The sequence below is a fragment of the Geotrypetes seraphini genome, chromosome 1 (genome assembly GCF_902459505.1).
Source record: "Geotrypetes seraphini chromosome 1, aGeoSer1.1, whole genome shotgun sequence".
Lineage (NCBI taxonomy): Eukaryota > Metazoa > Chordata > Amphibia > Gymnophiona > Dermophiidae > Geotrypetes > Geotrypetes seraphini.
The window spans coordinates 416,489,926-416,516,258 of NC_047084.1; positions in this window are offsets into that span (position 1 = coordinate 416,489,926).

Here is a 26,333-nt window from a genome sequence, read left to right on the forward strand (position 1 = left end):
TTCAATTTTGTCGTGATTTTTTCTTATATTTGGATGCAAACTATTTTTTCTCCCATAAGTGTCTTATCAACAACGGTTTGTGCCGCCTGGGTATGTCCATGCATAAAATCTAGCCAGGTTGGAAGCTGTTTTATGGAAGATGACATCCTGGGCATGTCTGGGCAGGTCTGAACGAGCTTGCGCTGTCTCACCATGCTATAATGGTGGCTTCCATACACCGATCCTGCTCATTTGGTTAATATAGATAGTCCGTGTGTGTATATAGTATCAGTATAGTAAAGTATAGTAGTATAGTAGCTGTAGCAATATAACAGTAAGTAAGCTTGATGCTATAGACGTTTTGGTGTCGGGCAATATGTCTCGTCGGTGTCGTAACAGCCGCGACACATTCTGCTATATCTGTGGGGAATATACACTTACGCCTCAGAGACGTTCGATGACTGCCCTTGTAAAGAAAGCCTATCATCTGTATTTTGGCTGCAAAATAGGTGATCAAGACAAGCAATGGGCGCCTCACATTTGCTGTGCGACATGTGCTGTTAGTCTGAGAGCCTGGCTCAGAGGTACTCGAAAGACGATGCCATTTGCTGTTCCGATGATATGGCGAGAACAGAAAGACCATGTGACGGACTGTTATTTCTGTTTGACTAATGTGTCTGGTTTCTCTGCCAAAAACAAGAAGTCAATTGAATATCCTAATCTGCCTTCAGCAATGAGACCCATGCCACATGATGACAGTCTTCCAGTTCCGAAACCACCAGAGGATTGGACCTTAGACGAACCAGATGAAGAAACTGCAGTGCAGGGTTCTAACAGTAACATTGACCCGGATTTTGAACCATCCTCATCAGGCGATCCACATCTGATAACACAGTCCGAATTGAACGATTTGGTCAGAGATTTGGGTCTGTCAAAAGCAAAAGCTGAGCTGCTAGGTTCGAGACTGCAGGAATGGTGTTTGCTATCACCAGGTACGAAAATTTCTGTGTTTCGAGACCGGCATCATGATATAACCAAATTTTTTGCACAAGTCGACAGTCTCTGTTTCTGTTGTGACATTGAAGGATTGTTCTCGGTCTTTGGTTGTGATCACAACCCGGAAGAGTGGCGTCTTTTCATTGATTCGTCAATGTTAAGCCTGAAAGCTGTTCTGTTGCACAATGGCAACGTTTATCCTTCAGTACCTGTTGGCTATGCAGCACATATGAAAGAAACATATGAGAATATGGAAATGTTACTAAAGTATGTCCAGTATACCAGGTATAACTGGAATATCTGTGGAGACCTCAAAGTCGTTGCTCTGTTACTAGGACTGCAGCTTGGCTATACAAAGTACTGCTGTTTCATCTGCGAATGGGACAGCCGAGACAGAGAGTCGCACTATTCTAGAAAGAACTGGCCACTCCGTAAAAAGTTAGTTCCAGGACAGAAAAATGTAGCACATGAATCGCTTGTTGACCCGACAAAGATATTTTTGCCTCCTCTTCACATTAAACTGGGACTCATGAAGAATTTTGTGAAAGCAATGAACAAGGAAGGGGAAGGTTTTCGTTATTTAAGACAGATGTTCCCAAGAATAACTGATGCCAAGATCAAAGAGGGTATTTTTGTTGGCCCCCAGATCAGACATGTTATGAGTGACAAGCGATTTGAAGATCTGTTAGTTGGGCCGGAAAAAATTGGCTGGAAAGCCTTGAAAGACGTTGTTGACAATTTTCTGGGCAATTACAGAGCCCCAAACTACATTCAGCTGGTAGACAAACTTCTCAAAGCATACAAGAGAATGAAGTGCAATATGTCACTCAAGATTCATTTCCTCCATTCACACTTGGACTTCTTCCCCGCAAATCTCGGTGCTGTGAGTGACGAGCACGGTGAAAGGTTTCATCAAGACATAGCTACGATGGAGAAACGATACCAGGGCAATTGGAATCCGTCAATGCTTGCCGACTATTGTTGGATGCTACAACGTGATGCACCAGACACTGAATATAAAAGAAACTCGGGAGCAAAACACTTTTAATTCTGTTTCATTTAGTCGCTTGTGCGAAACGTAAACTTGACTATATATTTTATTGTCAGTAAACATAAAAATGTCTATTTCTCATAGTTCTTACGTGATGCAGTAAAACCAAAACCATATTTGAGCATACCAAGTTGGTACCTGTCATAATCACCAAAAACTTTTCAGGAATCAAGACTTAACCAAAAAATTGTTGTGCAGTGTTATCGCTGAAAAATAGCTGGAAAGCGATGACCACAAATGCTCGCAGTCTAAGCAACAAAGTTCATGATCTGCAAGCCCTGATATTAGAGGCAGATCTAGATATTGTTGCTATCACAGAGACATGGTTCAGTGAATCACATGGATGGGATGCAAACATACCGGGATATAATCTTTTTAGGAAGGACAGAGATGGTCATAAAGGTGGAGGAGTAGCTCTCTATGTAAAGATAAATATCCAAGCGACCGAAATGCAAGGGATCTGGGGAGAGGAAGAAACGATATGGATTGCTCTGAAAAGAGAAGATGGAACTTCTATCTACGTGGGTGTAGTCTACAGACCTCCGACTCAATCGCAGCAAATTGATAAGGATCTGATTGTGGATATCCAAAAGTTTGGAAGGAAAGAGGAGGTTCTGCTGTTGGGAGATTTCAACCTGCCGGATGCGGACTGGAATGTTCCGTCTGCGGAATCGGAAAGAAGTAGGGAGATTGTGGATGCCTTTCAAGAGGCTCTGCTCAGACAAATGGTGACGGAACCCACAAGGGAAAAAGCGATATTGGATCTGGTCCTCACAAATGGAGAGAGTATCTCTAATGTTCGAGTGGGTGCTCACCTGGGTAGTAGCGATCAACAAACGGTTTGGTTTGATATAACGGCTAAAGTGGAGAGCGGCCGCACGATACTTAAAGTCCTAGATTTCAAACGTACGGACTTTAATGCAATGGGAAAGTACCTGAAGAAAGAGCTGTTAGGATGGGAAGACATAAGAGAAGTGGAAAGACAGTGGTCTAAGCTGAAAGGAGCGATAAAAATGGCTACGGACCTTTATGTGAAGAAAATCAATAAAAACAAGAGAAAAAGGAAGCCGATATGGTTCTCCAACCTAGTGGCTGAGAAAATAAAGGCGAAAGAGTTGGCGTTCATGAAATATAAAAAAAACCCAAGAAGAGGAGAGCAGAAAGGACTACAGGTGAAATTGAAAGAAGCCAAGAGAGAAATACGTTTGGCGAAGGCACAGGCGGAAGAACAAATGGCTAAAAATGTAAAAAAGGGAGATAAAAATTTTTTCTGATATATTAGTGAAAGGAGGAAGATAAAAAATGGAATTGCTAGGCTAAAAGATGCTGGGAACAAATATGTGGAGAGTGATGAGGAGAAAGCAAATGTGCTAAACAAATACTTCTGTTCTGTGTTCACAGAAGAAAATCCTGGAGAAGGACCGAGATTGTCCGGCAAAGTTACACGAGAAAATGGAGTAGATTCTGCGCCATTCACGGAGGAGGGTGTTTATGAGCAACTTGAAAAACTGAAGGTGGACAAAGCGATGGGACCAGACGGGATCCATCCCAGGATACTAAGGGAACTCAGAGAGGTTCTGGCGAGTCCTATTAAAGACTTGTTCAACAAATCTCTGGAGACGGGAGTGATTCCTGGGGATTGGAGGAGAGCGGATGTGGTCCCTATTCATAAAAGTGGTCACAAGGATGAAGCAGGAAACTACAGGCCGGTGAGCCTCACTTCAGTTGTTGGAAAAATAATGGAAGTGTTGCTGAAAGAAAGGATAGTATATTTTCTTGAATCTAATGGGTTACAGGATCCGAGGCAACATGGCTTTACAAAAGGTAAATCGTGCCAAACGAACCTGATTGAATTTTTTGATTGGGTGACCAGAGAGCTGGATCGAGGACATATGCTAGATGTAATTTACTTGGATTTCAACAAAGCCTTTGATACAGTTCCTCATAGGAGGCTGTTGAACAAACTTGAAGGGCTGAAGTTAGGACCCAAAGTGGTGAACTGGGTCAGAAACTGGCTGTCGGACAGACGCCAGAGGGTGGTGGTTAATGGAAGTCGCTCGAAGGAAGGAAAGGTGACTAGTGGAGTCCCTCAGGGTTCGGTGCTGGGGCCAATCCTGTTCAATATGTATGTAAGTGACATTGCTGAAGGGTTAGAAGGAAAAGTGTGCCTTTTTGCAGATGATACCAAAATTTGTAACAGAGTAGACACCGTAGAGGGAGTGGAAAATATGAAAAAGGATCTGCAAAAGTTAGCGGAATGGTCTAATGCCTGGCAACTAAAATTCAATGCAAAGAAATGCAGAGTAATGCATTTGGGGATTAATAATAGGAAGGAACCGTATATGCTGGGAGGAGAGAAGCTGATATGCACGGACGGGGAGAGGGACCTTGGGGTGATAGTGTCCGAAGATCTAAAGGCGAAAAAACAGTGTGACAAGGCAGTGGCTGCTGCCAGAAGGATTCTGGGCTGTATAAAGAGAGGCGTAGTCAGTAGAAGGAAGAAGGTGTTGATGCCCCTGTACAGGTCATTGGTGAGGCCCCACTTGGAGTATTGTGTTCAGTTTTGGAGACCGTATCTGGCGAAAGACGTAAGAAGACTTGAGGCGGTCCAGAGGAGGGCGACGAAAATGATAGGAGGCTTGCGCCAGAAGACGTATGAGGAGAGACTGGAAGCCCTGAATATGTATACCCTAGAGGAAAGGAGAGACAGGGGAGATATGATTCAGACGTTCAAATACTTAAAGGGTATTAACGTAGAACAAAATCTTTTCCAGAGAAAGGAAAATGGTAAAACCAGAGGACATAATTTGAGGTTGAGGGGTGGTAGATTCAGGGGCAATGTTAGGAAATTCTACTTTACGGAGAGGGTGGTGGATGCCTGGAATGCGCTACCGAGAGAGGTGGTGGAGAGTAAAACTGTGACTGAGTTCAAAGAAGCGTGGGATGAACACAGAAGATTTAGAATCAGAAAATAATATTAAAGATTGAACTAGGCCAGTTACTGGGCAGACTTGTACGGTCTGTGTCTGTGCATGGCCGTTTGGAGGAGGATGGGCAGGGGAGGGCTTCAATGGCTGGGAGGTGTAGATGGGCTGGAGTAAGTCTTAACAGAGATTTCGGCAGTTGGAACCCAAGCACAGTACCGGGAAAAGCTTTGGATTCTCGCCCAGAAATAGCTAAGAAGAAAAAAAAAAAAAAAATTTAAATTGAATCAGGTTGGGCAGACTGGATGGACCATTCGGGTCTTTATCTGCCGTCATCTACTATGTTACTATGTTATGTATCAGTTTTTTTCAAATTTACATCTACTCTCTTTATATTTTGCACAGTATTAGGGGACATGTGTCACTGTTTTTGTGGTGTTATGGGGTTGAATTGTATGCAGAGTCTGGTTTCTTGGCGGTTCAGTTTAACTTTTGTCTACATATTTATATTTTTAGTTTATGATTATTCCATATTGGGTGAGGGTGTATCTCTGTTCTGTGTGTATGAAAAGGACATAGTTTTCAGTTGGCATTGACTACAGGATCAATTGACTGTGCGGGATCTGGCTTGTTTAGTTTTACAATGTATATGTTGGTAACATAGTAACATAGTAGATGACGGCAGATAAAGACCCAAATGGTCCATCCAGTCTGCCCAACCTGATTCAATTTAAAATTTTTTACATTTTTCTTCTTAGCTATTTCTGGGCAAGAATCCAAAGCTTTACCCGGTACTGTGCTTGGGTTCCAACTAGCGAAATCTCTGTTAAGACTTACTCCAGAAATCAAAAAGATGAAACGGAGAAAAATAGGGATTTTGAGTTGGAAGCCTTTGGTGAAAACCCTCGATTTCAGATGAGTGTATTTTTTCACGGTTCCATTTGTATGCTTCATATCTCTAAGAACTGCTTACACTTATTGCATCCAGCTGTAGTCCTCGCTAATTAATGTGGTTAAGTTTGGGATTCGGGCCTTCTACTGCTTGACATTTACATTGAATTTATAAAAAAGACTTTGAGAAAATAATAATAAAGATTTTGTATGAATGAAAAACGTGAGAATTGATTATTTATACATGTTTTGGAGTTTTTTATAAACCCGTGATGATGAGTGGAGGGTTGGGTACTTGTGTAGTCCCAACATCCCTCAATTGAGGTTTATTTTTCTCCGTTTCATCTTTTTGATTTCTAGTATGTCAGCTGTATCTTTGGTATACATGGTCTGGATGAATCCCTGCTCATAACTGGATTTCACAACACGTATTTTTAATATATTTATTATTAGTTTCACGTTTGTGCCTCAACAAATTGTTAGTGGTATAACGATAATTAAGACTTACTCCAGCCCATCTACACCCTCCCAGTCATTGAAGCCCTCCCCAGCCCATCCTCTACCAAACGGCCATATACAGACACAGACCGTGCAAGTCTACCCAGTACTGGCCTTAGTTCAATATTTACTATTATTTTCTGATTCTAAATCCTTTGTGTTCATCCCACGCTTCCTTGAACTCAGTCACAGTTTTACTCTCCACCACCTCTCTCGGGAGCGCATTCCAGGCATCCACTACCCTCTCCATAAAGTAGAATTTCCTAACATTGCCCCTAAATCTACCACCCCTCAACCTCAAATTATGTCCTCTGGTTTTACCATTTTCCTTTCTCTGGAAAAGATTTTGTTCTACGTTAATACTCTTCAAGTATTTGAACGTCTGAATCATATCTCCCCTGTCTCTCCTTTCCTCTAGGGTATACATATTCAGGGCTTCCAATCTCTCCTCATACGTCTTCTGGCGCAAGCCTCCTATCATTTTCATCACCCTCCTCTGGACCGCCTCAAGTCTTCTTACGTCCTTCGCCAGATACGGTCTCCAAAACTGAACACAATACTCCAAGTGGGGCCTTACCAATGACCTGTACAGGGGCATCAAAACCTTCTTCCTTCTTCTGACTACGCCTCTCTTTATACAGCCCAGCATCCTTCTGGCAGCAGCCACTGCCTTGTCACACTGTTTTTTCGCCTTTAGATCTTCGGACACTATCACCCCAAGGTCCCTCTCCCCGTCCGTGCATATCAGCTTCTCTCCTCCCAGCATATACAGTTCCTTCCTATTATTAATCCCCAAATGCATTACTCTGCATTTCTTTGCATTGAATTTTAGTTGCTAGGCATTAGACCATTCCTCTAACTTTTGCAGATCCTTTTTCATATTTTCCACTCCCTCTTCGGTGTCTACTCTGTTACAAATCTTGGTATCATCTGCAAAAAGGCACACTTTTCCTTCTAACCCTTCAGCAATGTCACTCACAAACATATTGAACAGGATTGGCCCCAGCACCGAACCCTACTCACCTTTCCTTCCTCCGAGTGACTTCCATTAACCACCACCCTGTGGCGTCTGTCCGACAGCCAGTTTCTAACCCAGTTCACCACTTTGGGTCCTAACTTAAGCCTTTCAAGTTTGTTCAACAGCCTCCTATGAGGAACTGTATCAAAGGCTTTGCTGAAATATAAGTAAATTACATCTAGCATATGTCTTTGATCTAGCTCTCTGGTCATCCAATCAAAAAATTCAATCAGGTTCATTTGGCATGATTTACCTTTTGTAAAACCATGTTGCCTCGGATCCTGTAACCCATTAAATTCAAGGAAGTACACTATCCTTTCTTTCAACACACTTCCATTATTTTTCCAACAACTGAAGTGAGGCTTACTGGCCTGTAGTTTCCTGCTTCATCCCTGTGACCACTTTTATGAATAGGGACCACATCCGCTCTCTTTCAATCCCCAGGAATCATTCCCGTCTCCAGAGATTTGTTGAACTAGTCTTTAATAGGACTCTCCAGAACCTCTCTAAGCTCCCTTAGTATCCTGGGATGGACCCATCTGGTCCCATCGCTTTGTCCACCTTCAGTTTTTCAAATTGCTCTTAAACACCCTCCTCCGTGAGCAGCGCAGAATCTACTCCATATTCTTGTGTAACTTTGCCAGACAATCTCGGTTCTTCTCCAGGATTTTCTTCTGTGAACACAGAACAGAAGTATTTGTTTAGCACATTTGCTTTCTCCTCATCACTCTCCACATATTGGTTCCCAGCATCTTTTAGCCTAGCAATTCCATTTTTCATCTTCCTCCTTTCACTAATATATCAGAAAAAATTTTTGACTCCCTTTTTTACATTTTTAGCCATTTGTTCTTCCGCCTGTGCTTTCGCCAATCGTATCTCTCTCTTGGATTCTTTCAGTTTCACCCTGTAGTCCTTTCTGTTCTCCTCTTCTTGGGTTTTTTAATATTTCACAAATGCCAACTCTTTCGCCTTTATTTTCTCAGCCACTAGGTTGGAGAACCATATCGGCTTCCTTTTTCTCTTGTTTTTATTGATTTTCTTCACCTAAAGTTCCGTAGCCATTTTTATCGCTCCTTTCAGCTTAGACCACTGTCTTTCCACTTCTCTTATGTCCTCCCATCCTAACAGCTCTTTCTTCAGGTACTCTCCCATTGCATTAAAGTCCGTACGTTTGAAATCTAGGACTTTAAGTATCGTGCGGCCGCTCTCCATTTTAGCTGTTATATCAAACCAAACCGTTTGATGATTGCTACTTTCCAGGTGAGCACCCACTCGAACATTAGAGATACTCTCTCCATTTGTGAGGACCAGATCCAATATCGCTTTTTCCCTTGTGGGTTCCATTACCATTTGTCTGAGCAGAGCCTCTTAAAAGGCATCCACAATCTCCCTACTTCTTTCTGATTCCGCAGACGGAACATTCCAGTCCGCATCCTGCAGGTTGAAATCTCCCAACAGCAAAACCTCCTCTTTCCTTCCAAACTTTTGGATATCCACAAGCAGATCCTTATCAATTTGCTGCGATTGAGTCGGAGGTCTGTAGACTATACCCATTTAGATAGAAGTTCCATCTTCTAGAGCGATCCATATCGCTTCTTCCTCTCCCCAGGTCCCTTGCATTTCAGTCGCTTGGATATTGATCTTTACATAGAGAGCTACTCCACCTTTTTGACAATCTCTGTCCTTTCTAAAAAGATTATATCCTGGTATGTTTGCATCCTATCCATGTGATAGCGATAATATCTAGATCTGCCTCTAACATCAGGGCTTGCAGATCATGAACTTTGTTGCTTAGACTGCGAGCATTTGTAGTCATCGCTTTTCAGCTATTTTTCAGCGATAATCTTCTTTTTCATATGGATTTTTGTTTCGTTTCACTTTCCGTTGCAATACTAAGAAATGAGTTGCTGATATTGTTTATGTTGCAGTCTTTACTACTATCACATCTTTTCTTTTGCCGGGGGGTGGTCTCTATAATTGTCCTTAGTACATACACCACCCCCACCTTCTAGTTTAAATGCCTAGAAAAATACAGTCAAACCTCGGTTTGCGAGTAACCCGGTTTGCGAGTGTTTTGCAAGACGAGCAATTTAAACTTACCCCCCCCCCCCCCCCCGTCTAGCGCAGGCACAGATCGTGTGCCTAGAAGATCTTCCGGCTTCTGCCTGCCTGCCTTGAGCATGCATCTGCGCATGCTCAAGAACTTCTAATTCTCCCTCTCGCCGAGAGTATCAAAGCGAGTTTCCATTATTTTCTATGGGGAAACTCGCTTTGATAAATGAGCATTTTGGATTACGAGCATGCTCTTGGAACGGATTATGCTCATAATCCAAGGTACCACTGTATTGTCTAAATTTCTCTGCAAGGATTATTTTTCCTGCTATAGTAATATGTAGCCCATCAGTGCAATATAGCTTCTTGTCCTTCCATGTATTTCCTCATCCTCCTATGTACCTGAAGCCTTCTTGATGACACCAGGCTTTGAGCCATCTATTAAAGTTCTCTGTGTTTTTCACTCTTTGCTCTCCCTTTCCATATGCAGGCAGTATTTCATAAAAAGTTAAAGTCTTTACAAAAGGTTTCATGCCCTCACCATGCTCCCAAAAAGCTTTCTGTGCTGCAAGTGTGGAGTTGTTGGCCAGGTCATTTGTTCCCAGATGGATAACAACATCAGTGTTAAAATCCTTAGTTTCTTCTTTAATTATAGTCTGTATTTGCCTGGAACTCCTAATAGCTGAGGATCCTGGAAGACATTTCACTATTTTAGTCTCCTCGCCTTGTGTCCCAAGGTTAATGCCTCTGATGATGGAATCCCCCAACAGTAATAATTTTCTGTTTTTGGCTTTTTTATTTGTGCTTAGGGTGCGCTTGTTCTCTTGAGTTACCTTCATTGGTTCCAGTCCCACCTCCCTTCTGTTTTCTTGAGTATCGCAGTGCATTAGTGGAGCAAAGGAATTCTGTAGAGGTAATATTTGTGAAGGTGGATGTTTCTGTGTTACATGTCGCAGTCTTCCTGAGCCTACTGTGACCCATTTATTCCTGGGCTGTTTTATTCTTTGAGGTAGAGGTGGTAAGTTGGTATGATTTTGTGGAGTGATGGAAGATGCTTTAATTGTATCCAATTCCTGTTTAAGTTTGCAGAGCTCCTCCTTAATACTAGCAAGTTGAAGACAGATGGAGCAAGCTTAAGCCTCCAAATAGTATGTCTTGGAATTAAAGCACCACAGTGATTGCATAGAATAAAGGTCATCTTGATTGGTTGTGAAGTGACTTGATTTGAGTAGTGCTGATTATTTGGGTCTCTATATATGAAAAGTGGTCCCTGGGGTTGGTGGACTATAAGTCTTACCCTTATTCCTATGAAGGGAAAGAGAAAGAGGAAATACGATTTAACAAAGGAAAGACAAGGGTTTATTTTTTTGTATTTTTTTTGTTTTTTTAAGTAAGAAACAGGGAGGAGAAGAGAAATTAAGCAGATATAATGCTGAAAAACAGTGAAAAGAGCAGAATATGAAATGCTGAGTAACTTAGCTTTTAGAAGTTCTCACAATCCATGTTCTTTATTATGTGGCATGCAGTATGGACCCCATTTCGCATGTGGAAAGCCAACTTAAAGCAAGACTCTGTTTGCTGGAACTGTTTGAAAGAGGCTGGAACTCTTGACCATATGCTTTTTCACTGTACTCTGGTCCGCTCATTTTAGACTCGCATTTGGAACACTATACAATCTATTACTGACTGCTCGGAAGAGATCTCTATAGACATTGTAATTCTTCCCTCTCAACATCCCTGTTTCGCACAATCGAACTGTCCTCCTAAACTCATCGATACCATATTTGTGACTGCTCTCATGCACATTCTGAAAAATTGGAAATCATCTTCGCTACTGGACTATATTTTTTGGTGGAACTCTCTGAGTATGTATCATAGATTTGAATACTATGCATATGAGAAGAAAATTGTATCCCGAACCTCCATGAACTTGAAGCTTAACAAATCACCTTGGTCATTCTTGGATACATATGTACGCTCTGCTTCGTAGACACTCCTGTCTTCCTTTTCTTTCCTTTTCTTCTTTCTCTCTTCTTTTCTTGCTCTCTCTCATCTTTTTCTTGTATATTTTTCACAAGCAGTTCCAATACTTGGAGCCTTTCTCACTGTTTTGGTCCTCTACAGTTGAATATAGCTTTGCAGGTTCTTTGTACAGAAAGCTTTATTTTGATTTTATGTATTTGAACTGCTTCTTGTATTTTTTGAAATACTCAATAAATATTATTGAACTAAAAAAAAAAGAAGTTCACAGGGCAGCCTTGTTCACAGCACTGTCCCAAAGATAATGCAGTTAACCTTAGTAGTAAATCAGAGCACCTCCCTTCTCTACCTAATCAGCAGACACAATGGCTAAAAACTAGTAAGTCAGAAAACACAGGCTCTATACCACCCTAAAACACAGTATTTTAAACAAAAATACAGGCTCTATAACAAATCAGTGGCTACCCTAAAACACAGGATTTATAACAGGATTTTCCCTACTTTAGTCACCCTGTACCACAGGCATCAGAATTTAATTAGAGTTAATAAAGTCTTACCCTTATTCCTATGAAGAGGAAGAGGAAATAAGATTTAACAGAGGAAAGAGAAGGGTTTATTTTTTTGTGCTTTTTTTTTTTTAAGTAAGAAACAGGGAGGAGAAGAGAAATTAAGCAGATATAATGCTGAAAAACAGTGAAAAGAGCAGAATATGAAATGCTGAGTAACTTAACTTTTAGAAGTTCACAGGGCAGCCTTGTTCTAGTGCTCACTGCAGTGTTTAAGATGCTGCATTTTCCTAGGTACACTCTTGTGCGATATGTGGATTACTAAAAATCATATTTTTGATATAGATGAGGGGGGGGTGTCAAAAAAATGATGGGCCCTGGGTGACACATATGCTAGGTATGCCACTGGAATGGGATTCCCTCTTTGGTTAGATCTCTTCTCTCCTTCCAGATTTTCCATAAATCTATGAAAACACTTATTTCAACAGTTCTTAGAAAATTGTTCTAAAGAAAATTTGTTATCTTCTCTCTAAGATGTCGGATGAGGGTCTTCATTAATGTTATTTTTTCTCTAATAAAACTACTTTCACTTCAATTATTGATTTTTATGTGAGTCGAGCTCCTTTTGGGGAGATGACATGGTATATAAATCCAAGATTTAGATTAGATTATTTTGCCCGGCACTATCAGGCTTACCAGTCTAGATATGATAAAGAGAGTATATATTTAATTATTTCTGTTCAGTATGGAAAATTAATAGTATGCCACTCAACACTGGCTCTCCATAAAGGAGAATCTGTTGCATCCCAATGATCTCATTCTGAAAGTAGGAACATCAATTCAGAAAAAAAAAATCATATTATGACATCACTAGTACAAAAGCAGCTTTAATGAAAACAAATTGTTTTTTAGTGTTATTGACTTAATAGATTTGGAAGCAAAATCAGCATGATTGATTTTAAGTAGAAATAATCTTTCTCCCTTTGCCGCTTCCTTAATACTTCCACTGTTGTAGAAGATTATTTATGCAATAGTGTGTTTCATCACGGCAGTTCTTTTCTTAAGTGCTCCTTCACCCCGCCAGTACTTTTGCATCACATTGTATAATTCTTTTTACTCTGCATAACGAAATCAGCTTTGATGAAGGCCTGTGATACTTAATACAGCTGATTGGTGTAATAATAATTAATTTTATAGAAATATGCACAGTAGGATAAAGCTTTACTGTGGTGTACAAGTATAATTGAACCATTGCAGTAGCACAGCTCTCCAGTTGATGTATTGTAAGAGGAAACAAAATAGCCTGACAGGTAGAAATAGTGCTCAGATGAGAGAGATGTCATGCCAGGAGCAAATGATTAAGCTGTACTAAGAGGTCAGAGACTGAGCACTGAGTACTTCTCTTTAACAAGCTGATGCCACTGTTGGAAAAAGCAGTCATTTAATCCATTCTGACCTGACTGCAAAGCACTATATATACACACAGTACAACAATGCTTCATCTCATTTAGTACCCAATAGGACAATTGTGCACAAATGAGGGGGAGATGGAAAGATTAGATTCTTAACTTGCTAATCTTTCTTATAACCAGGACTGGTAGTCTTGACCATCGGGTTTTAACCCCCACTAGTTGTGAGGGTTGTTGAAGGTTGTAGAGAGCCCAATATTTGTTTTCATGCTCCACCTCCCATCACTCTGGTATGAGTTTCTTCCCCTCAGTTGGTACCAAAGCTTCTAGCGAGATATAAAGTGCAAACAGAAGAGATGGGTGTAAGGAAACTCCCCAAAACTATATGTCTGTTCTGCTCGAAATGTAAACATTAAAAATAATGCTTTTAAAGCCACTACTAAATGAAACATAGAAGGTGACAATGAAAGGAACCACCTACTTGTGTGCCATCTGTACCAATAGTTCTGTAACTCATATGAACAATTTTTTCTTCATTCCTGACCCTACCAGGCAGATGATTGAAACAAGATATCTGAGTAAGCCAGCATGTCTGAAACAGAAAGCAGGCTAGTATATATCAGACAGGGCGGATGTCAAGACTACCAGTCCTAGTTACAAGAAAGATTAGCAAGGTAAGAGCCTAATCTTTCCTTCTTGTGCAACAGGACTTGTAGTCTTGACCACTGGGATGTATCAGAGTAGTCCCCGGTTCATAGGGTGAGACAGATGAACCTGCTACCAGCACCGAGGACCCAAAAGCAGTGTCCAGCCCGGCTGCCATATCCACCTTGTAAAACTTAGTGAATGTGTGGAGAATGGACTAAGTGGCTGCCTTGCAAATCTCTGCAGGAGAGACTGCTCTAGATTGTGCCCAAGATGATGTGATGTTGCAAGTGGAGTGCGCCTTCACTGCCACTGGAGATTGTTTTCCATTCCCAATGTAGGCAAAAGATATGGCCATCCTGATCTATATGGATATGGTTGCTTTAGATGCCCCTGACGTGTTGCATTTGTAAGCACAAAGAGGTGATCAGACAGCCGGAACTTGTTGGTCACCTGCAGGAAACGAATCAAAATTTGTCGCTTATCCAGAACTTTCAACAGTCTATCTGTTTTCTTCACTCTGATAGGTGTAAAAGCTGGGAGTCACACCTCCTGGTTCATGTGAAAACTGGACATGACTTTCAGTAGGAAGGAGGGGACCGTTCAAATCGAGACGCTAGCCTCTGAGATTCAAAGAAAGGGTTCCCTGCAGGACAATGCCTGTAGCTCCGACACTCATCAGAAGAGCAGGTGAGCTTCAAAGTTCAGCGATGCACTCCTAGTGCCTCCTTGCCTGTTTACATAGGCTACTGCAGTTGCAGTGTCTGAGAAGACTCAGACTGCCCTTCCTTCTAGGGCTCTGCTCAGGGCTTGCAAAGCCAACTGTATCGTTCTCAGCTTCAAGTGATTGATCAACCACTTCCTCTGAGATGGAGACCACTGACCTTATATTGGGCGTCCCTTGCAATGAACTCCCCAGACAAATAGGCTGGCATCTGTCTTCAGGACTGTCTACTGGAAGATTCTCCTGTTCAAGGACTATGGCTCCAGCCACCAGTTCAGGCTGTTCCATGTCTTGCCTGACCACGGCAGCAGGAGGTACAGGACATCCGTTTATGGAGATCACCTTGAGAGGAGCGACTCCTGAATGGAGCGCAAGTGTGCTCTTGCCATAGGAACCACATCTATCGTGGCTACCAAGGATCCCAGTAGTTGAAGATACTGCCATGCTGTGGGGGCCTGCAGGCTGCAAATCTCCCGAATTTGCCTCAAGAGCTTCATTTTTCATGCTTCCAGGAGGAAGATCCTGTTTTGTGCCATCTCAAAACAAATTTCCAGGTATTCCAGGGACTGAGTCAGGATCAACTGACTCTTCCTGAAGATGACTACCCAGCCCAACATCTGTAGGAGCTGGATCACTTGCTCTACCACTGTCACTCCCTCATCCTTTGGAGGTGCTCTTATGAGCCAATCATCCAGGTAAAGATGCACCTGAATTCCTGCCTTGCAGATGTGAACTACCACAACAACCAAATCAATAGAGAGAGATATATAGTAACGCTAAGATTCTCAGATTATCAGTAACATATTATTGTAATAGAATCCAAATTCATTAATATAGTAACAAAATTTGCTTTAATTCATATTATTACATTTAAATATTGATATTATTGTAAAATTCAAAAGACATCAATCACAAACTATATTTAAATGTAATAATATGAATTAAAGCAAATTTTGTTACTATATTAATAAATTTGGATTATCTTACAATAATATGTTACTACCACAACAACCATCACGTTGGTAAAGGTTCATGAAGCTGTTGGTAGGCCAACGTGAAGAGCAGAGAACTGGAAATGCTTGATCAGAAAATGGAACCTCAAGAACTGTCTGTGAGCTGGAAAGATGGAAATATACAAGTATGCCTCAATGAGATCCAGAGATTCAAGGTATTTTCCCAGCACAATCAAAGCAATGACCAACTGCACTGTTTCATGCAGAAGTAGGGAATCTTGAGGACAGTGTTGACTGACTTTAGATCCAGAATTAGTCTTCAGTCTTCTGAGTCTCTTTTGGGCATGATGAAGTATATGGAATATCTGCCCAAATCCCACTCTTCTTGCGGTACGGGCTTTATGGATGCTTAAGCAATGAGTTTCTAAACCGTCGCCTGCTCCCAGGCCACTTTTCTGGCTTCCCTGTCAGAAGTGAGAAAAAGGTATTGGAGAGACCAATAGAATTCTAGCTTATACCCCTCCCAAATGATTTCCAGTATGCACTGATCCAAAGAGATCTGTGTCCATGCCTGCCAGTACCCTGCCAGCCTATCCCCCACCCTATGCCTTTTAAAAAAGGCCCAGCGCCCGCACCAGCACAGACCAGCCAGATCGGGACCGGCGTGGGAGCCCTGCTCCTCCCCCCCCGATCCAGCCGGAGGACACAACATTTTAAAAAAGGCCCAGCGCCCGCACAGACCAGCCAGATCGGGACCGGCGTGGGAGCCCTGCTCCGCCCCCCCCGATCCAGCCGGAGGACACAACATTTTAAAAAAGGCCCAGCGCCCGCACCAGCACAGACCAGCCAGATCGGGACCGGCGTGGGAGCCCTGCTCCGCCCCCCCCCCCCCCGATCCAGCCGGAGGAACAACATTTTAAAAAAGGCCCAGCGCCCGCACCAGCACAGACCAGCCAGATCGGGACCGGCGTGGGAGCCCTGCTCCGCCCCCCCCGATCCAGCCGGAGGACACAACATTTTAAAAAAGGCCCAGCGCCCGCACCAGCACAGACCAGCCAGATCGGGACCGGCGTGGGAGCCCTGCTCCGCCCCCCCCGATCCAGCCGGAGGACACAACATTTTAAAAAAGGCCCAGCGCCCGCACCAGCACAGACCAGCCAGATCGGGACCGGCGTGGGAGCCCTGCTCCGCCCCCCCTGACCCAACCGGAGGATACAACATTTAAAAAAAAGGCCCAGCGCCCACACCAGCACAGACCAGCCAGATCGGGACTGGCGTGGGAGCCCTGCTCCGCCCCCCCGATCCAGCCAGAGGACACAACATTTAAAAAGGCCCAGCGCCAACGAAGGCGCACGACAAAGGCGCCTGCGCCTTAGTGAGCGCCTTCGTGGAGCACCTGCGCAAATGTATTATTGGTAACGACAGAAAACCAACATAACAATCAATACAGGAAGGAATTACAAAAACCAGCAAACATGAAGTTCTTATTGATCCTATTGATTTATTTATTAAGCAATAACGTTAGAGACGTTATATCACTCTATCCAAAACTTCACTTCCTTCACGATCCTGACACACCCATTAGGCTCCTAACTAACCAACAGGAAGAAAGAATAAATCATATTAAAATAATCATAAGTAACAGTAGACCTCACCGCACCCTCAAAAAAAGGACAAGGGAAATAAAACCCATCAAAATCACTACACCCACCATACCCATCACAACTACCTCTGTTCCCTGCGCTTACCTCAATACTAGATCAGTAAGGAACAAAGCTTTCTTAATCAAAGATTGGATCATCAGTAAGAAGTTAGCCTGCCTCTTTCTAACGGAAACATGGCTACTGTCCGAAGAGGATCCAATACTAAACGACCTAATACCAGATAACTACAAAATTCACATGTTAAACCGTGAAGACAGAAGAGGGGGAGGACTGGCAGTCATCCTCAAGGAAGAACTTAAACTTGAATTAGTAGACTCCAAGATAACCAACCAATTAGAAACACTAGCATGCAAAATTAGGAACAAAGACCTAGAAGTGTACCTCTCCTGTATTCTATTTTATGTTCCGCCAAAATGCTGGTCAAAGGCCAGAGAGGACTTCTATGAATTCATTCTACATAACTCAATCACACCGTCTTACAATATTATAGCAGGAGACGTAAACCTACATTTAGAGAACGAGAACAATCCCGACACAAAAGATTTTAAAAACTTCCTATCCTCACTCAACTTCATTCTCCCTCCAGCCACACAAACCCATGAAAAAGGCCACCAGTTAGACTTGATAGCTATGTCCTCAAAAGAAATCCTAAATCCCACTATTTCTATATCCGATGGCATCTGGAACCACGACATCTGGTCCGATCATTTTACATATTAGTTTAACTTAATCTGGAACCAACCAAAAGAAAAAACTCACCCAAAGATAAAAAAAGAACATTTCACAAGGGGCCACATCAACCCAGAGGAATACTGGGCTCATTACGAATCGCGAGAGGAGATAAACGAAGAGGATGAGTTCTGGGAACAGTGGACGAAAACAAGCACATCCATCTTAGACAAAATAGCCCCTAAACGAAACAGAACAAACCGCTCAAATAAATATAACAACTGGTTCGACTCCGAACTATTAAAAATGAAACAATCAATAAGACGACTAGAAAGGATCTGGAACAAAACAGGAGAAATAACAGACAGGAACAATTGGAGATCAAACATAAAGGACTACAAACAACTGATAAAAGAAAAAAGAAAAACATTCTACTCATCCAAAATACATACATCCAACACGAGTTCTAAAGGAATCAACACTCATGAATTGTTCAACCTGGTCAAAAATTTATTCGACACCACACGTCACAGTCAATCCATACACGAAATAAAACTTCCATCAGCAGACGATCTAGCACAACATTTCGACTCAAAAATTGTGAACCTAAGGAACAACTGCCCAACAAACAATACAGATGAACATCAAACAGCCAACATACATGAAAATGAAATACCAGTGGACATGTTTTGGAACTCCTTTCAGGATCTAGAATGGAATAACTTCATAAAACTTTACAACAAATATACCAAATCAAACTGCATTCTAGATCCCTGTCCCCCCAACATTATGAAAGCAGCCCCATTAGACTTTAAACTAACACTGTGGAGTCATATGTCCAATAATCTCAAAAACGGAAAATTCCTAACGAAAAACGGTCACATTATAATCACCCCAATTCCAAAAAATCGTAAACAACACCTAACATCAGCAACCAACTATAGACCGGTAGCATCCATTCCATTTTTCATAAAAATTATGGAAGGCTTAGTACACACCCAACTGGACTACCTTGATCAATTCTCACTACTACATGAAACCCAGTCTGGCTTCAGACCTCTATTTAGTACTGAAACGGTGATTGCAGCGGCCCTAGAATACTTACGCAACTTATTCAGCAAAGGCCATAACGCCTTAATCATGCAATTCGACATGAGCTCGGCCTTTGACTTGGTGGATCACGAAAAATTACTACAATGTCTAGACGCAATCGGCATTGGAGGTGAGGTACTTGACTGGTTCCGAGGATTCCTTACGACCCGCACCTATCAAGTACGCTTCAACTGCAACCTCTCTAAAATATGGAGAAACCCATCAGGCGTTCCACAGGGATCCCCACTATCCCCACTACTCTTCAAAGTCTATATATCTTCACTAGGCATGCAGCTGGCCCAGCGAGGTATAAAAGTATTCAGTTATGCAGATGACTTCACAATCATTATCCCGTTTAATGCGTCTCCCTCCGAAATCACCCCCATAACAACAGAAGCGCTAAACCTGATGGAACAATGGACCACAGAATTCAAACTGAAGCTCAATTCAGACAAAACTAAATTCTTTATAGCCTCGCCACACGCACATAATACGACAAAATCAGTACGCATTAATAATCTTAACTACCCCATTCAACCAACGATGAAGGTTCTGGGGGTAATACTAGACCAAGGTCTAACAATGAAAGACCATGTAGACTCCCTAATCAAAAAAGGGTTTTTCACTCTCTGGAAACTTAGGTCCATTAGAGCATACTTCAACGCTTCAGCTTTCAGAATTCTAGTACAATCCCTAATACTAAACCACCTTGATTATTGCAACATTACCCATCTGGCAATCTCCCAGAAGCAAATGCAGAGACTACAACTAATACAAAACGCAGCAGTCAGGCTGATTTTCGGGCTGAAGAAGTCTGATCACATAACCCCTTCCTACCGACTCATGCACTGGCTGCCAATGGAGGCACGAACGAAGTTCAAGCTGGGATGTCTCTGCTTCAAGGTATTACACGGTCTAGCCCCTAAATACATAACAGACCTCTTCTCATTCCCAACCAACAGACATGAGAGAAGAACACACCTGAAATTCGTCTCCCCACCGGCTAGAGCAGGGGTGTCAAAGTCCCTCCTCGAGGGCCGTAATCCAGTCGGGTTTTCAGGATTTCCCCAATGAATATGCATTGAAAGCAGTGCATGCACATAGATCTCATGCATATTCATTGGGGAAATCCTGAAAACCCGACTGGATTCCGGCCCTCGAGGACCGACTTTGACACCTGTGGGCTAGAGGATGCAAATATAAGAGATACCATCAACAACTTCTATCGTACCAAGCAGCCTTATGGGGCAAAGACCTAGAAAAATTAATTACACACACAAACAAATACGGAGAATTTAGGAAACACCTAAAAACTTACCTGTTCTCGAAATACCTAGGGAACGAACCAGGACAATAGCCCCCCTTCGTAATACCATCCCAAAACCGAACTTGTAAACTGTTAACCCCTAATCACTAACTATGAATACTCCATTCAATTTATGGAATTTTTCTAATTCTTTGTAAGCCGCATGGCCCTGCAGCATACGAACTGTTGTTATCACGATTAATGTTGTTATAATCAGATGTACACTGCTATACTCTGTAATTCGCTGTCTGTACAATTTCTCTTTATTGTAAACCGCCTAGAAGTCGCAAGATTGTTGGCGGTATATAAGAATAAAGTTATTATTATTATTATTATCTAATGAGAGCCCAGGAAAGTTACTAATATTAAGATCAATATGTTTTCGTATGGATTAGTGTGTATTTCAGATCCCTGAAAGTCAAGCTCACTATTGAAAGAGCTACACTGGCTAGGGTTACCAGACATCCAGATTTACCTAGACACGGTTTTCAAAACCCAGGACTTTGTCTGGGTTTTGAAAAGTTTCCACCCCTGGACCGCTTCGGGAGGGCATCTGCATAGATATTGCCTACAGATAAGGTCATGTATGAGGTAATATTTGGTGCACAAAGAATTTATGTTAAGAAGACCTATAGAGATAGTAGGATTTGAGATACTGTAAGGTAGAGGTGTCCAACCTTTTGGCTTCCCTGGGCCGCATTGGCCGAAAAAAATTTTTCTGGGGCCGTGCAAACGCTGCAGCAAGACAGAGGAGGGAGCCGGCAAGATGGTAAACAACCCGTGGCAGCAGAGGAAAACACTGCATCGCCCTTGACCGGAGCTGCACAAAATGTTTCACGGGGCCGCTGGTTGGACACCCCTGCTGTAAGGGAATAAGAGGTGAGTGGAATGGGTAGGAAGTTGCTTATCTGTGGTGGAAGAATTGAATAATGTGATTTGTGTGATCTATGTCCCCAGAAAACAGGGATAATATATAGCAAGGAGTAGCTTTAGGCTGGACCATAATTTAAAGTGCGATGTGCATGAAGAAGCGATGTGCACTGCTAGAGCAATAGAAAATAAAGGTAGACACCAATGATGTCACTTAGAATATAAGAACAAGAATATCCATATTAGGTTAGACAAATGGTCCATCTAGCCCAGTATTCCCTGTTTCCATAGTGGACAATCCAAGTCACAGATACTTGGCAGAAATCCAAATAGTAGTAAAAGTCCATGTTACCAGTCCCAGGGCAAGCAGTGGCTTCTCCATGTCTGTCTCAATTGCAGACTATGGACTTTTCTTCCATGAACATGTCCAAATCTTTTTTAAAACCAGCTATGCTAACCGCTGTTACTATATCTTTTAGCATTCTGCTAGCAACAAATTCCTGAGCTTAACTATTTTTGAGTGAAAAAAGTTTCTTCCAATTTGTTTTAAAGATATTTCCATGTAACTTAATTGAGTGTCCCCAAGTCTTCATAATTTTTGAAAGAGTAAAAGATCAATTCACTTTTACCAGTCCTACACTACTCAGGATTTTGTACACCTCAATCATATATCCCTTCAGCCATCTCTTTTCCAAACTGAAAACCCTAACCTCTTTAGCCTTTCCTCATACGAGGGGAGTTCCATACCCTTTATCATTTTGGCCACTCTTTTTTGAACCTTTTCTAATTCTGCATCACTTTGCATTTATCCACATTAAATTTCATCTGCCACTTGGATGCCCAGTCTTCCAAGTTCCTAAGGTCTTCCTGCAATTTTTTTTACAGTCCACATGTGCTTTAACAACTTTGAAGAGTTTAGGTATCATCTTTGAAAGTCGGGGTCTGAGTTGAAGGAACAGTCATAATTTTCTGGGGACCGGAGAAAGCCTGAAAAACACAAGAGACACAACATAAACAGGTTCAGCACAGAGTTAGTCAGTTGTTGGGAATATATGAAATTGATTCCAAGACTTTCTAATTGGCCTTACAAGGTTAAAATGGAGGATCTGTTTGCAATTTGACAGGTTTCATGTGAAGTACTTCAGGGCTCTCCCCTCTTGCCTATTTTGTTTAAAAGTTTACTGTTCTTATTGAGAATGGGATTGGAGAAAGCGGAATGTCAAGCTTTTATATATGCACTAGTCTTTAAGACCGTTACATTAACGGGTGCTAGAATAGATGTGTGTGTCTGTCTTTCTCTCTCTCTCTCCTTGGCCGCTTTCTGTCTGTCTTTCTTTCTTTCTGTCTCTCTCTTTCCTCGGCTGTCTACCACCACCCCTTGCCTGCTCCCCCTGTCCAGCAGTAGCCATTCTCGCTTCCTTTTATCTCCCCCCTTTCCAGCAGCACCTCTTCCCTACTCCCTCTTGTCCAGCAGTAGGCCTTCTCCCTTCCTTTTACCTCCCCTCTGTCCAGCAGCACCTCTTACCTGATCCCCTTGTCCAGCAGTAGGCCTTCTCCTTTCCCTGCTCCCCCCTGTCCAGTATCCGCTAGCCTGAGCAGCCTCGGGGCTATTGCTAGGCCAGCCCATCTTGCATTATCAAAGTGGGCCAGCCTAGCAAATGCCTCGCTGCTACATTTGCTGGTCCGGGGATGAGAAGAGGCGTCCCAGCAGCGCAGGAGTCAAACCGCCACCGCCGCTGAAATCGCTGCACGTGCCGCAAGCCACCCCATGCGCCTCCAATGGAATTCGGCAAGAAGGCACACTGCACAGTGACAGGGATCACAAAACTCTAAGTGCGCATGCTTGCTCTAGTGTTTTTATAGTGCATATCCTCTTCCTAATCTTATTCCCCACCATGACTCTCATCCCTTCATAGTTCCCTTTTCAGAAATTCAGTGCCGTGGCCATCGTTCTGGATCGATGTTTTGTTCTTCAAGTTTCAAGTTTCAAGTTTATTGATTCTTAATGAATCGCCTATTATAAATTACTAGGCGATGTACAAAACCATAAAACATGTAAAATAAACAATGGTGATAATATAAAAACTGATTTTTGTTATAGATTAAAACAAAACAAAAAAAAAATGACAAACAAAAATACTTATATATTAAAACAAATATTAGTTTTAGACACAGTACATACAAGAATTGTGAGGAAAAATGGGGGAGAAATTACAATATTTTAGCAAGAAAAAGAGGGTTACAACTATGGTAAAAAACAAATAGGAGGGGAAGTTAAATTTGGTAAAAAAAAGAACAAAAAAAAAACCAAAACTTTAAGAATCATACGCATCTTTAAAGAAGAAAGTTTTTAATGCTTTTTTAAATACGGCTAAGTTTTTTAAGTCCCTAATATACTGAGGTAAAAGATTCCATGATTCTTGTGTCCAGGTTGAAGTGGATCATATTGTGATCACTGTTTCCTAGCATCCTTCTACTTCTATACCTTGTGCCGGTCCTTGTAGTCCATTTAGAATTAAGTCCAGAATTGCATTTCCTCTCATATTTTCCTTGACCAGTTGTTCCAGAAAGCAATCGCATATAGCATCCAGGAACTTGGTCTCCCTACTGCAGCCGGAGGTGCCCAGATTCCAATCTATCCCCGGATAATTGAAGTTGCCCATGATAACTGTGTTGCCTCCCTTGAAGTTATAATTGATTCAGAATACCGCTGCAAAGTTGATCTATGGAAAGAGCAAATTTGACCATGTGACTCCTTTGCATTTCTCTCTCCATTGGCTCTCGGTATATTTTAGAATTCAGTTTAAGTGTTTATGTATTGTTTTTAAGATTTTACATGGTATCTTTGCTCCTCTTGTTTCTCTGCTATGGAATGTTTATAAATTTTCATATGCGAGAGGTATTCATTGATTTAAACTTTCTCATCCTTCTAGGAAAGGAATTCAAGGAGTTAAGAATTTTATCAGCTCTCTGGTGTTTAAATTTCCCCAATTATGGAATGAACTTCCCCTAATTTTGAGGTGTCCCAGTTCTTTCCAACTCTTCCGTAAACTTCTAAAAACTTTTTTATTCGCTAAACATTTTGAAAACTAACTCTCTTGTATTCAGTTTCCTTTATTTTTTTTTTAAAATTTATTGTTAACCGCGTCGAGCTTCCTTTGGTTGAAGACCCAGTATATAAGGTTAAGTTTTAGTTTAGTTTAATCTCGTCTGTTACTTCTCCATCAGTGTCTTCTGGCTGCCCTGGAGGTCGGTAGTAGATGCTGATCTTTGTATCCGTTCCATTTGTTCCTGGTATTTTGGCCCATAGAGACTCTACCTTATTTTTCATTTCTGGTGCGTTCTCTCCAGTAGACTCAATTCCCTCTTTTATGTATAGGGCAATACCCCCACCTTTTTGTCATATTCTGTCTCTGCGGTTGAGCTTGTATCCCGGTAGCAGTGTCCCAGATGTTTTCCTCATTCCACCATGTTTCCGTGATGCCGATGATGTCTAGGTTATCTTTTTGTGCCATAGCCTCCAATTCCCCCATCTTATTCCTTAGGCTCCTTGGTTCGTGTACATACACTTAAGTTTGCGGCCTGCTACTGTCTTGCATTTCCTTCCCTCTTCTGTCTACCTCGCTTCCGTCCCTTTCGATCTGTCAGGATTTGTATTTTGCCTATGATCCGGTGAGTCTTCACCGCAATCTTCTTGCATGGTACCCTCTGGGTATACCGTTTCATCGACTATTAATCAACTGTCAGCTTTCCCCTTCTTCTTAGTTTAAAAACTTCTCAATTTCTTGCTTGATATTGCTTGCAAGTAGCCTCCGCTGAGGTGGAGTCCAACCTTCCTGTATAGCTCGCTCTTCCCCGAGAACGTCGTCCAGTTGCGCATGAAGTGGAATCCTTCTTCCTCACACCAGCACCTCATCCACGTGTTGACTGCTTGCAGTTCCGTCTCCGGCAAGATCTCCGAGAACACTACCCTCGGCATTCTGGTCTTCAGCTTCTTTCCTAGCATCTGGAACTGGTCTTTCAATGTTTCCCTGCTGTAGTTCCTGTTGTTTGTCTCAACATGGATAGAAACATAGAACATGACGGCAGAAAAGGGCCGATGGCCCAACAAGTCTGCCCACTCATGAACCCTCCCTCCAACTAGTCTGCCTGCTCAAGGACCCTTCTTCCCTGGAATATCTATTGATTGAGCATAACTCCATAGTACTCCCACCTGTTTGTCCCATCGACTCTTGAAGTCAAGCACGTTACTGGCCTCGACCACCTGCTGGGGAAGATCATTCCATCGATCAATCACTCGTTCAGTGAAGAAGTATTTCCTGGTGTCACCATGAAATCTTCCTCCCTTAAGTCTTAGTGGATGCCCTCTTGTCGCCGTGGGACCCCTTAGAAAAAAGATTTCCTCCTCCACTTTGATGTGGCCCATGATGTATTTAAATGTTTCTATCATGTCCCCCCTTTCTCTGCGTTCTTCAAGAGAATATAAGCGCAGTTTGATCAGACATTCTTCATATGGGATGTCTTTAAGTCCTGAGACCATCTTAGTGGCCATTCTCTGTATCAACTCCACTCTTTTCACATCTTTTTGATAATGTGATCTCCAAAATTAGACACAGTACTCTAGGTGAGGTCTCACCATGGATCTGTATAACAGCAGTATTACTTCGGTTTCCTGCTGATAAAGCTCCTTCTGATGCAACCCAGCATTTGTCTGGCCTTCGCTGAAGCTTTCTCCACCTGATTTGCAGCTTTCATATCATCCTGGATGAGAACTCCCAAGACCCTTTCTGCAGTAGTTCTTGATAAGTTTTCGCCGTTTAAGGTGTATGTTTTGCATGGATTTTCACTCCCAAGATGCATCACTTAACATTTCTTGGTATTAAAGTTTAGTTGCCAAGTACTGGACCATTTTTCCAATACAAGCAGGTCTTGCTCCATAGTGTTGGGCTTTGCTCCATAGTGTTGGGCCTTGATGCACTATCAGGTTCTGAGGCCCTGCCCACAACGCTGCATAATTTAGCGTCGTCAGCAAATAGTGTCATTTTGCCTCGGAGCCCCTGAGTCAGATCCCCAACAAAGATATTAAATAGCATCGGGCCCAAGACC